This window comes from Aegilops tauschii, chromosome 2 (genome assembly GCF_002575655.3).
Source record: "Aegilops tauschii subsp. strangulata cultivar AL8/78 chromosome 2, Aet v6.0, whole genome shotgun sequence".
Classification (NCBI taxonomy): Eukaryota; Viridiplantae; Streptophyta; class Magnoliopsida; order Poales; family Poaceae; genus Aegilops; species Aegilops tauschii.
The window spans coordinates 330,635,133-330,647,831 of NC_053036.3; positions in this window are offsets into that span (position 1 = coordinate 330,635,133).

Here is a 12,699-nt window from a genome sequence, read left to right on the forward strand (position 1 = left end):
AGCCATGCGAACATTATTTAGTATTTTGGCTCGTGAGCCTGCAAAGTAAATCTGAATCAAATCATGCAACGGAACATAATGATCAGTTTAGTTTGACCACAGCCACAGGGCGGGGTAGCACTCATCTCTAGAGGATGGATTACGGACGGACGGACATATTCGGTTCTTCTGAGGTAGCAGAGATCATATTCGATTCGGATCTTTCAAGATAAGGATGGACCTTTATTTGTTGTCCATGCATATGCTCATGACACATTGCTATCACCAAAGATCGTCTATGGATCGATATGAAGACCCAAGCTTCCGTCCTTCCGTTTTAATCCTCTCCAAGACTCCAAATCTATATGTTTCATGAAAGTAACCTGCTTTGTGATCATTGATTGCATGGGAATGGGATACATATCTAGCAGAAAGAGAGGAATCGGATCATGCGTGCATATATATAGAATCAAGGAACCAAGCTAGCAGTACTAGCTAATGGAGTCCTCGCAGGCATGACTGGATAGATGATACCCGTGCAGGTATCCGAATGTCGATAAACTTGCTGATACAACCAACCACCGCCAATTTCCGACTCAAAAAGGTCGCTCCTCGGTCGCTCCTGCGGGCGGCCAGGAGCGAACCCTAGCCGCCGCCGCCACTAGCCACACCCCGCCGCCCCCCTCCCCTCGCTGCCGCCGGCAGGAGTCGCCGGGCGAAGCCCGCGCGGCTCGGCGGCGGCGGGGTTCCTTTTTCCTCCTCCCGCTTGAGATGGTGCGGCGCGGGTCGGCCGCTCCAGAGGGAGCTCGGGCGCGCTGGCGCTCGGGGCGGCGCGGCGAGGCAGCGCGGGGTGGCGGCGAGCGATGCGCAGGCGGGCGCGGCCAGGTGGTGCTGGCGCGGCGAGGGGCGTGGTGGCGCGTGCTTCGGGTGCGGCCTTGATGCCCCTCGACGGGATCTGGCGGGGACGGCATGGCGATTGGCGGCGCTCCGGCGGCTCCTGGCGCGTGGATCCGGCGAGTCGGGATGCGGACGACGGCTCCTGGCTGCTGGACGAGGCTCCTCCCGGCGGTGCTGCGGCTGCAGTGGGTTGCTCCAGCTTCGCCCAGCAGCCCTACTCGGCGGGTTGGGGCGGGGTAGCGGCCCCCCTCCCGGCTTGGTGCTAAGGAACTGGCCAGTTTGCTAGCCCGGCGTGGTGGCAGCTGCCGGGGCGGCGGCCCCGGATTTGGTGGAAGCGGCTTCGGCTGGGGGGTGGTGTGCGCATCTGGGCATGGTGGGTCTCGGGATCCCACGGCCAGTTCGAGGTCGGCCTCGGCAGGATGGGGTTCGTTGGCTGCGTTGATGCGGGCAGGTGGTGGTTGAGCATCTCCGGGAGAAATCCTATGTCCGGCCTCTGCCGGATCTGGCGACGGCGACGCCCGTGGGCGTCGTGCTTTTTCTTGGAAGCGTTGTTGTTGTGTGGTGCTTCTCCCCCTTCCCGCGGCCTTGGCTCCGGAGGGAAACCTCAGATCTTTGAGATCGGGCGATGAAGACGCCTTCACGTCTTCTTCCTTCTTGGGGGCATCGTCTCGGAGCCGGCCACAACCTGAAGACCAGTGGATGGCGACATCTTTGCCGCGTGGTTTGCGGCATCTTCGCCGTGTAGTTTGCTGAGGCGGCCATTTCGGGGCGCTGATTTCTGTTTGGTAACGATGATGGCGTCGAGAGGAGTTTTGGTCGCGGCTCGGGATCCGGTAGTCGGATCTTCCCGGCGTGTCCGAGGTGCCCGCTGGTTGGCGGGCACGGTTGGCGCAAGTCCTGCATATTCCGTTGTGATGATCGTCGTCAGAGTCGGAGCTGTCAGTTGTTCGCGCGTGTGGCCTTCTGTTGGCATGTGCCGTCATGGTTTTGCTGCAGCTGTTATAGCTCTGTGATCCCTATGTCGGTGGCCAGGTTGGCCGGTAGTACCCATGTTATATGGGTTGGATTGTATCGGTTTTAGCTCGGTTTTCCGTCAATTAACCGGGCAATTCTCACTCCTTCTTAATCAATGAAAATGGCAAGTCTTTTGCCTCGTTTCAAAATAAATAAATTAAACTTGCTGATTGATATTCCTGCTTCTCCTTCGGCCTGGAGGCCGGTTGACCGGATCATCCACTTTACAGGCCTGGTATTGATTTGCACGAATAAAATTGACCGGCCAGGTTGATTATATTGTACGTATATTGTATATGCATGAGAGAAAAATGTAAGCTGCCATGGGATGCATATGCAATTTTTTTAAGGCGAAACCGTAAAACAATTGTTATACGGTATTTTCATTATATTAAATAAATATGTACAAACAGATAATACAACTAGTGCCACCCAATACCCGTTTTAGGAAACATTAAAATTAAACTATAAGTTCTGTGCTATCTAAATTCTTATCTGTTCCGCCTTCGCTTGCTTCGCTCTTAGCTTGGTATTCTAAAGCCACTCTTTCAGATAGTGTTTCCAGGAATTTAACAGTGGAACTGCCATTCTAAAAAAATTGTCATTCCTAACCATCCAAGTACTCCAACATTCCATGATAACAATCTCCATAGCAATGTTTTTCGGAAGCATATGCATTATCAAGGCACTGATGATGGAGAGATGCACACGCATGCAGGCGTGTTTGTTGGCCACAAGGTGCCTAGCCAGCCAGCCAGCCAGGAATATCAACCACTAGTAGCGAGTTGCATGCGGCTGGATACGCATCTTCCTGATCGATCGGAACTTGATCCAGACCCAAAATGGAAGGGGAGTCAAAGGGTAGTATCGCGCGTACGAACCACGCACGAGAACATCGATACACATCATGTCGTCGGCTCACCCGGGCCATTTGACGGCGATCGATCGTACCTAGTTTGATCGTACTTCTTCAGAACAATGCTTTAAAAAAGACACGTGTCGTTTCAAACACTGAGGAAGGATCACGGAGTGAGCCTACTTCAGATGATTTGGTTCCTTAGAGCATCTACGACCGGACTTGCCATATCCGGCACCTTATACACTCGTGGGAGCGTTCAGGCGCGTCTGCGGATAGTGAGCAGACAGTTTACAAATCGGCGCGTCCACAACCGCGTATTTCATATCTGGCATCCTATATTCATATAAAATCATGCAACGTACAACGTACATCATCAAGCGGACAAATTTGCCAGAAAACAGACATATAAATTGATAGCAAATGGACATAATTCACATGTAAACATCACCAAAAATGAATCACAGTTCAACCGTCCGGCAAATTCTAACTAAATAGTACTACGAGCTAGATTATAGAAACGGGGAGAGTGTCGAGCTTCACCACTTCCTCGCGGAACCTTTGCCCTTCCGGTTGCCGGCGATGCTGTAGGTGTCCATGGCAGGAGGTGGGTCATTGTCCGAGCCGTCATTGTCTGAGCCGTCGTTGTCGGAGGAAGAGGGATGATAATGTAGCCCTCCAAGCATCGGACGATGTTGTCCTGCTTCTGCTTGAGCTTGGCCACCCTGGTCGCCTCCGCTGCTTCCTCCGCCGCCTCCCGCTCGGACTGCTCAATGCCGAGCCGGAGCGCCTTGGCGTTGATCCTCCGGAGTCGCTTGGCGTGACAGATGGTACACTCAATGGAGGAGATGGTCCTCCTCGTCGGGCACCGTCGGTGTCACGCGACGGCGGCGGGAGGACTGCAGGGCAAGGTCGGACTATCCCTTGCCCTCTACCTCTCCCGATGGGCGACACACACTTCTGACTTCGGAGTGCGCATCCACGCGCCGGCGGAGCGGGCACTAGAGCCCACCGTTGCCTGCCCGGAGCAGCGGCCGGAGGGGAGTCGGCGGACGGACGGCTGGCGCCGATTGAGCTGCCCTCGAAGATCCGTGCACGGGGCGGGAAGGGCCAGCTCCGGCGTCGTCACTGCGGTCGCAGGCAAGAGGTGCCCACAGACCAGAACCGGAGGTGCTACTAGTGTCCACCCGCGAGCGCAGCAGCTCGATTCGGAGGGCAAGCTCGTCCTTGTCTCCGGTAGCATCGCGGAGGAAAGCATCCCAATCGTCGTCGCGAGAGCCGTCGAAGTGGCTGCCGGTGCTGCACATGGTCGCCGGAGATCAAGAGTTGATGAATTGGAGAAAGGGAGTGCGGAGCAAAGCAGAGCGCAGTGAAGTGAAGCTAGGGTTCGATCCGGATGGTTTTTTTGTAGGGTCATGATGGGTGAGAGGTGGGCTGTGTGGACGTGATGGACGCGCCCGGGTAGCCTCATATTGTTGAGTATTATGATTATTAGGAAGTATATGATAGACTAGGATTTGGTCCTGCCTTGTCTTGTACTCTAAGTTGGTCATTGTACTCCTATATATATGCCCACGAGGCTCAAGCAATAATCATCGATTCCACCAATCCCCCTCTATTCTCTTCTAACATGGTATCAGCCTAACCGATCGAACCCTAGCCGCCGCCCCTTCCGCTCCGCCCGGAGCCACGCTGCCCGTACCTAGGGTTCGTCCGCTGGTCGTGTTGATCGGCTGCCCTAGAGAGTTTTTTCCCGATCCTTTGATCTGGGTTTTTCTCTGTCACTGGTCATCTTGATCGGTGTTTTTCTTTTTAGTTTTCTGATCTAAGATCGGTTTGCGTCGCCCACCGCTGCCATCGACTCCCGCGCCTCTACTCCGACATCAGCGTCGACTACATCGGCCACTTCGTCATCAACCACGCGGCAAGGCTGGACGCACCGCCCAAGGGGTGCCTTCGTGCGTCGCTGCCGGTCACTCGTCCGCATGGTCTCCATTGCCGATCCGTCTTCGTCGTCATCACCCGGGACATCACCGACAATGTCGCCTGTCTTCGCCAAGCCGTCCCCGAGCACGTGCCTACCGCCGATCGAGCCACATGTTGCCGCCATGTTGTCCCTTTGGATCGCTGCGTCACCGCCCCGAGGTCATCTTGCCGGCTGCCCTGCCCGCGCGCCGCTCCTGCCGACGCCCCTTCGGGCCGTCGCATTGCGACACACGGTTCAAGCCGCCACCCGTGATCCTCCGGACGGCTACCTCTGCCGCCGCCCATCGAGCCATCGCCATCGGCCAGTGGTTCTCACCGCGGCCACCCCAACCCGCTAGCCGCCGCTACACCGCCCCTTCGGGCTGTAAGGCCGCCACACGCGGTCCCCACCGCCGCCCGAGGCTGTTCCCGTGGCTGCACCGATCTGCGCTCCGCTGCTGCACCGCCCCTTCGAGCCGGAGCGCCGTAGTCCGTAGTCCACGCCGTCGCCCCGAGGTCTTCCCGCCGTCGCCACGACTCACGTATCACCGCTGCATCGCCCCTTCGGATTGTAGTGCCACGGCCCGCGTGGTCCACCCTGCCATCCCCGCGCGTTGACTTCCCTTGGTATGCGTCGCGCCGCCTCTGTTGCTGCGGGAGCGCCACCGTCCGCGCCGGTCTTCGTCATGCTGTCGGGTTCCTCGCCTACTTCAAGGACCATCGCCACGCTCCTAACCTAGCCACCGCCGCTGCTACCCCCGCAGCCGCCGCCGCCCATCCACGCCCTTCGTCTTCGTCCAGCACCAGCTCGTCGCCAGCGTCGCCGTCATATTCCCACACCGATTGGCGGCACAACTGTCGTCGAGTCTCCTTCTCTGCTGGCCCCTCTAACTCCTCGACATGGCGTACAGCTCGTGCAGGTCCCTTGTCTACGCATGGCCGGTGCTGGCAACACTGATGCATTCCATTATCCATGACGTGTCCCTGGGCCTAGGAAGCCTGGTGCGGTGCTTCGTCTTCGTCCGTCTAAACATACCCGGTGCTGGCAACACCGACGCGTGCCTTCGTCTACGACAATGTCCCCGGGTTTGCCAAACTCGGCGGGATGCGTCGTCAACATCGTCTTCTTCCTGGTGCACCACTACTTCGACATCATTGCACTCATGACTAACTCAACGCCTCCTTGCGCCCATGGTTCTACGGCGACTTCCTCGACACCGGCCACCCTGACTCGACATCGACCACGGCGTTCTTTGCACGGCTACCTCGACCACAGCTACACCACCCTACGCTCTCGGCTACCTCGACAATGGCACAAAGGGCTACTACCTTGCTTGAGCAAGCTGGTCAGTTTCCACTCCAGCCACGACTTTCGCGATGCATCGACCGTTACGACTATGTGTGTGTGTGTGGGGGGGTGTCCATCGGCTTGCCTTCAGATTCTTCTCCAATCTCACCGTCTGCGTTGCTACCGTTGTGACTGCTGGGGGATGTTGGGTATTATGATTATTAGGAAGTAAGGATAGACTAGGATTTGGTCCTGCCTTGTCTTGTACTCTAAGTTGGTCATTGTACTCCTATATATATGCCCATGAGGCTCAAGCAATAATCATCGATTCCACCAATGCCCCTCTATTCCATTCTAATACATATCCTCTCTATATTTGGACTGGATATGAGGGTGTTAGTCAGCCCGGGCGTTTGAGACCGGTTTGAGGTGCCCGGGTGGGTCCATTCTTTTTTACCGAACAGTGATCGGGTCATCCACCCGAACGTATGAGGAAGATTTGGAGCACCCGACTGTAGATGTTCTTAGGATGGAACCAAATCATCAAGATTCAACTCCAACGCAACAACACGTCATGTTTCAAACACTCGAAAAGCATCACACACTATCTCTGTACTCATACATAAATGCTAAAGGCATCTCTAGTTGATCTCTTAAATTTTAGAGGAGTAAACGACCAAATAAATCTTAGTGGGGTATTTTTTACTCTTCTAGTTTTGGTCGTTTCTAATCGATCCCGTATATTTAACGGAGTTTGCCAAATTATTCCAATTGTAGTTTACTCAATACATTGCAACTACATATTAGCACACATAAAAAACAAACAGAATAAATAAGTTTCACACAATACATGAATTGAACAAATTCATACTCCCTCCGTTCCTTTATATAAGGTGTATATGTTTTTCGATAAAATTCCGCAATGTAAGGTGCATTTCTTCTAATTTCTCATGATCCCTTTTTAGACCTTCAGAATAAGGAAAGAATCTCTCTTCTAATTGCATGTATCTCTTTTTCTAGAAAAAGAAGGAAAGTATTTCTCCCCTGATTGTCGGTATCTCTTTGTTTCATAGCCTAACTGATTTACTTGCCACTAACCAACAAATTTGCCAATAGTAATTTTGTCCTAAATTATCTATACTTTGTTTCCTTGGTCACTGTGCCTAGAAAAATACACCTTAGATAAAGGAATGGAGTGACTAGTTTACAGACCAGATTATTCATATTCAAACACACAACATAGTTCAAATGAAGTAAATAGCATGATAAAAGCACAACTACAAAGTTCTATGGAGATGCCACTGATGCTCGACAAGATTATCTTGGAGCTGGGTATAAACTTGTCGGTTCTCAATCCTACAATGTGCTTCGAGGAATGCCTGGATCCTTTTTGCATCATGCTCTTGCTCAACAGGATTCCCATTGGTGATGTATAGAAAGTTCTCAAGCATGTGCCTCTCATCTTCAATGATCATGTCATGAAAGATGATGCAAGAAGTCATGATTTTCCATAGAACCTTGGAGTCCCAATACTCGACAATACCACAAACGATTGCAGAGCAATTCTGACGCACACCAAAATCTCTCTCCACATCCCTCCTAGTCTACACTTGATGTGTTGCAAATAAAGTGAGATATTTTTGTTACTTTTTGGACTAGAATTGTTTTGACAAATGTGGCCCATGGAGGATAGATGCCATCCGCAAGGTAGTAACCCATCATGTACTCACGACCATTGGCCGTATATATAGTTGCAAGGAGGAGCATCTCCGGTAACAAGCCTAGCAAATAATGATGATCTGGATAACACATTTAGGCCATTGTGAGAGCCAGAATATCCAAAGAATGAATGTCAGATCCATGGATCCTCCGATGGAACAGCCTCATGAATGATTGTTCGATCATTGCGGTGGCCTTTGTACTGGCATGGTACTTTATTTAATAAAATGGTTGTGTGCATTATGTTATGCAGAGACCGGGGGTCATCCTCCTTTTTGAAAAAAATCTACCAGTAGCATGATCATCTTGCTAGTTTTAAGGATGTGGCAATTGAGAAATGATATGTTTCATAAGAAATCCCCTCGATTAGTACCTCTGTTGAATTCTTATGGAGCTACTAGAAATCTATAAACAATGCCCATAAGTTTTTCACAAAGGAGATTTTGAAAGGGAAGATGCCAGTGTCAGTGGAGATGGTGCAATTGATGGAGGAGAATCCTCCCCTACCTATGGCCTGGCCCTGGCCCCAGTTGAACAGCTGCCACTGCCAGTGGATGGCTTTTTCTCTGAGGTGGATGCCATGTCAGCAGCGGGTATGATTTTATGCGTCAGTTCTGTTTGCAACATAAATATTTCTATCTAACCGCAATGATGCTCTGGAGGCCAAGATATATGCGATATTGCATGGTGTTGAGTATCGTGATTATTAGGAAGTATAGGATAGACTAGGATTTATTTCTGACTTGTCTGGTACTCCAAGTTGATCATGTACTCCTATATATGCCCACAAGGCTCAAGTAGTACAATGACAAATTCCACCAATCCCTCTCTATCCCTTCTACATGGTATTAGCCATATCTCGATCATAAACCCTAGCCGCCACAGTCGCTTTCACACCGCGCCGTCCCCGGGGCAGTCGATCTCCATGATTGCCACTGAGGGCCGCTCCGTATGCACCTAGGTTTCGTCTGCCGCCCATAATATAGACTGGAGAAGAATCCGAAGGTAAGCTGGTGGACATCCCCGACAGTCATAATAGTCGATGCATCATGGAAGTCATGGCTGGAGTGGAAATCAGCGAGGTTGCAAGCAAGGCAGTAACCCTTTGTGCCGATGTCGATGTAGAGAGAGCGTAGGGTGGTGTAGCCATGGTCGAGCTAGCCGTGCGAGGAACGCCATGGTCGATGTCGTGTCAGGGTGGCCGGTGCCGAGATAGCCGTCGTGGAGCAACAAGCGCAAATAGGCCTCGAGTTGGTCATGGGTGTAGTGGTGTCGAGGTAGTGGTGTGCCAGGAAGAAGATGATGTTGACGAGGCGTCACGCCGGGTTTGCCAAGCTCAGGGACACGTGATAGAAGCAAAGGTGTCCCATCTTTGGATAAGATGGTAACTGTCATTTTTGGTGGGAGTCGACTTTGATGATCCGACTATGAACGTGTGAAGACATCGCGCCATAGCAATCGCTAAACCAACCGTGAGAGGTTATTGACCACGAGGGTCTATTTCTCGCAAGCAAATGAAGAACAAGCAAGAAACTGACATTGCAATCTAGATATTGCGGGTGTAAGAGGAAAGCTTTATTGATCCAAGTGGGGTTCTGTGACATCTTGGTCTGGTCGTTGAAGAAAAACGAAGGACATGAGTTGCAACTATGGCTAACTTTAATCTAAACAAAACCCTAGTCTAAAACGATGCCCTAAGATATGTATTTATAGGGGCGCAGAGGGGAATTTCGTCCAGCCTTGGCAAGGTGAGACTAAATTATGTCCTAAGTCGTTTTACCTATTAATACGAACTCTAAAAATAGCCTATTAACTGTATTCTGGAATTACCTGGGCCTGACCCAAAAATAAGGTGGCGCAACACCTATATTAAACTATGGAGGAAACTTAAGAAATGCAATCTTGTATATTTTGTCCATGTCCTTGTATGTCATCATGGTGGTTCCAAAGTGCTGAAAACTCCGCTGGAAAATCCATTCTTGTTCCCCTTGTGTGCACCATCCTCTCCATGCTTGATCATGCTCCAATGTTCATCCTTCTTGTCCAAGATGGGCCCTTCATTTGTAAGCAAAACAAATATATCCAATTTAGGCAGCATCATATTCTCATGAACATTAGAATTGCTACCAAGAAATGCAAGTACCTGATAATTTAAATGGGTGCGCGAGCTCTAGTAATTGGTCCAGTATATGTAGCAGCAGGGGGTTGTGGGTGTGACTGTAGTAGTGATGTTCTCATCAACACGTCATCGATGAAGGCACGCGCCAATGTTGCCAGCACCAGGCATGCGTATACGGACGAAGTCGATGTTGAGGCGCCGCTCCAGGTTTGCCCGACCCGGGGACGCATCGTGGACGAAGGCACGCGTTGGTGTTGCTAGCACTGGGCATGTGTAGACGAGGACTTACATGAGCTGTACGCCATGTCGAGGGGTAGAAGTTGCTGATGTCGACCAAGGTTGTCGGAGTAGATAAAGTGGTCGGGGAAGATGACGGCGACACTGGCGATGAGTTTGTGATGGACAAAGGCAAAGGAGTGGAGTGGCGGTACAACTTGGGTGAGCGAGTGGCAGTGGCACGAGCGGCGACACAACTTGGGTGAGCGGCAACGGCGCGGGGGAAGAAGAGCGGTGGCGGTGGCCTGAGGAGGCGGCAGAGGCTAGGTTAGGGGCGTGGCGACGGTGCTCGAAGTAGGCGAGGAAGAACACCAATGCGTGCCATCATCCACGATGTGTCTCCGGGCTTGGCAAACCCAACGCGATGCCTCGTCAACACCTTCTTCCAGGCGCACCACTACCTCAACACCACTGCACCCATGACTCACTCGGCGCCTGGTCGAGCATGACTTGAGCATTCATTGTCATATTGCTTTGCATGATCGTAAGATAGCTAGCATGATATTTTCACGGCTTGTCCGTTTGATATCTTTGCTATGCTAGATCATTGCACATCCTGGTACACTGCCAGAGGTATTCATATAGAGTCATATTTTGTTCTAGTCTTGAGTTGTAATTTTGAGTTGTAAGTAAATAAAAGTGTGATGATCATCATTTTTAGAGCATTGTCCCATGTGAGGAAAGGATGATGGAGACTATGATTCCCCCACAAGTCGGGATGAGACTCCGGACTTAAATAAATAAAAGAGGCCAAAAAGCCCAAAATAAAAAAAGAGGCCAAAGAGCCCAAAACAAAAAAGGAAAAAAATGAGAGAAAAAGAGAGAAGGGGCAATGCTTCTATACTTTACCACACTTGTGCTTCAGAGTAGCACCATGTTTTTCATATAGAGAGTCTCCTGTGTTGTCACTTTCATATACTAGTGGGATTTTTTTTTCATTATAGAACTTGGCTTATATATTCCGATGATGGGCTTCCTCAAATTCCTGAGGTCTTCATGAGCAAGCAAGTTGGATGCACACCGACTTAGTTTTCAGTTTGAGCTTTCATACACTTATAGCTCTTAGTGCATCTGTTGCATGGCAATCCCTACTCCTCACATTGACATCAATTGATGGGCATCTCCATAGCCCATTGATTAGCGACGTCGATGTGAGACTTTATCCTTTTTTGTCTTCTCCACACAACCTCCAATATCATATTCTATTCCACCCATAATGCTATATCCATGGCTCACGCTCTTGTATTGCGTGAAAGTTGAAAAGGTTTGAGAACACCAAAAGTATGAAACAATTGCTTGGCTTGTCATCGGGGTTGTGCATGATGAAATACTTTGTGTGATGAAGATGGAGCATAGCCAGACTATATGATTTTTAGGGAAAACTTTCTTTGGCCATGTTATTTTGAGAAGACATGATTTCTTTATTAGTATGCTTGAAGTATTATTGTTTTTATGTCAAATGATAGACTATTTCTTTGAATCATTCGTGTCTTAATATTCATGCCATGATTAGATTATGTGATCAAGATTATGCTAGGTAGCATTCCACATCAAAAATTATCTTTTTTTTATCATTTACCTACTCGAGAACAAGCAGGAATTAAGCTTGGGGATGCTGATACGTCTCCGTCGTGTCTATAATTTCTGATTGTTTCATGCCAATATTCTACAACTTTCATATACTTTTAGCAACTTTTTATACTATTTTGGGACTAGCATATTGATCCAGTGCCCAGTGCAAGTTCCTGTTTGTTGCATCTTTTTGTTTTGCAGAATATCCATACCAAACGAAGTCCAAATGCGATAAAAACTGACAGAGATTTTTTTGAAATATATGTGATTTTTGGGAATTGGAATCAACGCGAGACAATGCCCGACGGGCCCACAAGCCCTTGAGGCGCGCCCCCCTCCCCAGGGCGCAGCCCGGAGGCTTGTGGCCACCCCGTAAGGTGGTTGGTGCCCTTCTTCGGCCGCAAGAAAGCTAATATCTGGATAAAAATCATGTTAAAATTTCAGCCCAATCGGAGTTACGGATCTCCGGTAATTTAAGAAATGGTGAAAGGCCAGAATCCGGGGTCGCAAAACAGAAGAGAAACAGAGAGATAGATCCAATCTCGGAGGGGCGAGCTCCTCCACCATGGAGGCCATGGACCAGAGGGAAAACCCTCCTCCCTTCTAGGGGGAGGTCAAGGAAGAAGAAGAAGGAGGGGGTCTCTCTCCCCCTCTCTCCAGGTGGCGCCAGAACGCCGCCGAGGCAATCATCGTGTGACGGCGATCTACACCAACACCTCCCTGATCTTCCCCAACATCTTCATCACCTTCCCTCATCTATATTCAGCGGTCCACTCGCCTGCAACCCGCTGTACCATCTACTTGAACATGGTGCTTTATGCTTCATATTATTATCCAATGATGTGTTTCCATCCTATGATGTTTGAGTAGATTTTTGTTGTCCTATTAGTGATTGGTGAATTGCTATGATTGGTTTAATTTGCTTGTGGTTATGTTGTTGTTCTTTGGTGCCCATCATATGAGCGCGCGTGTGGATCACACCATAGGGTTAGTTGTATGTTGATAGGACTATGT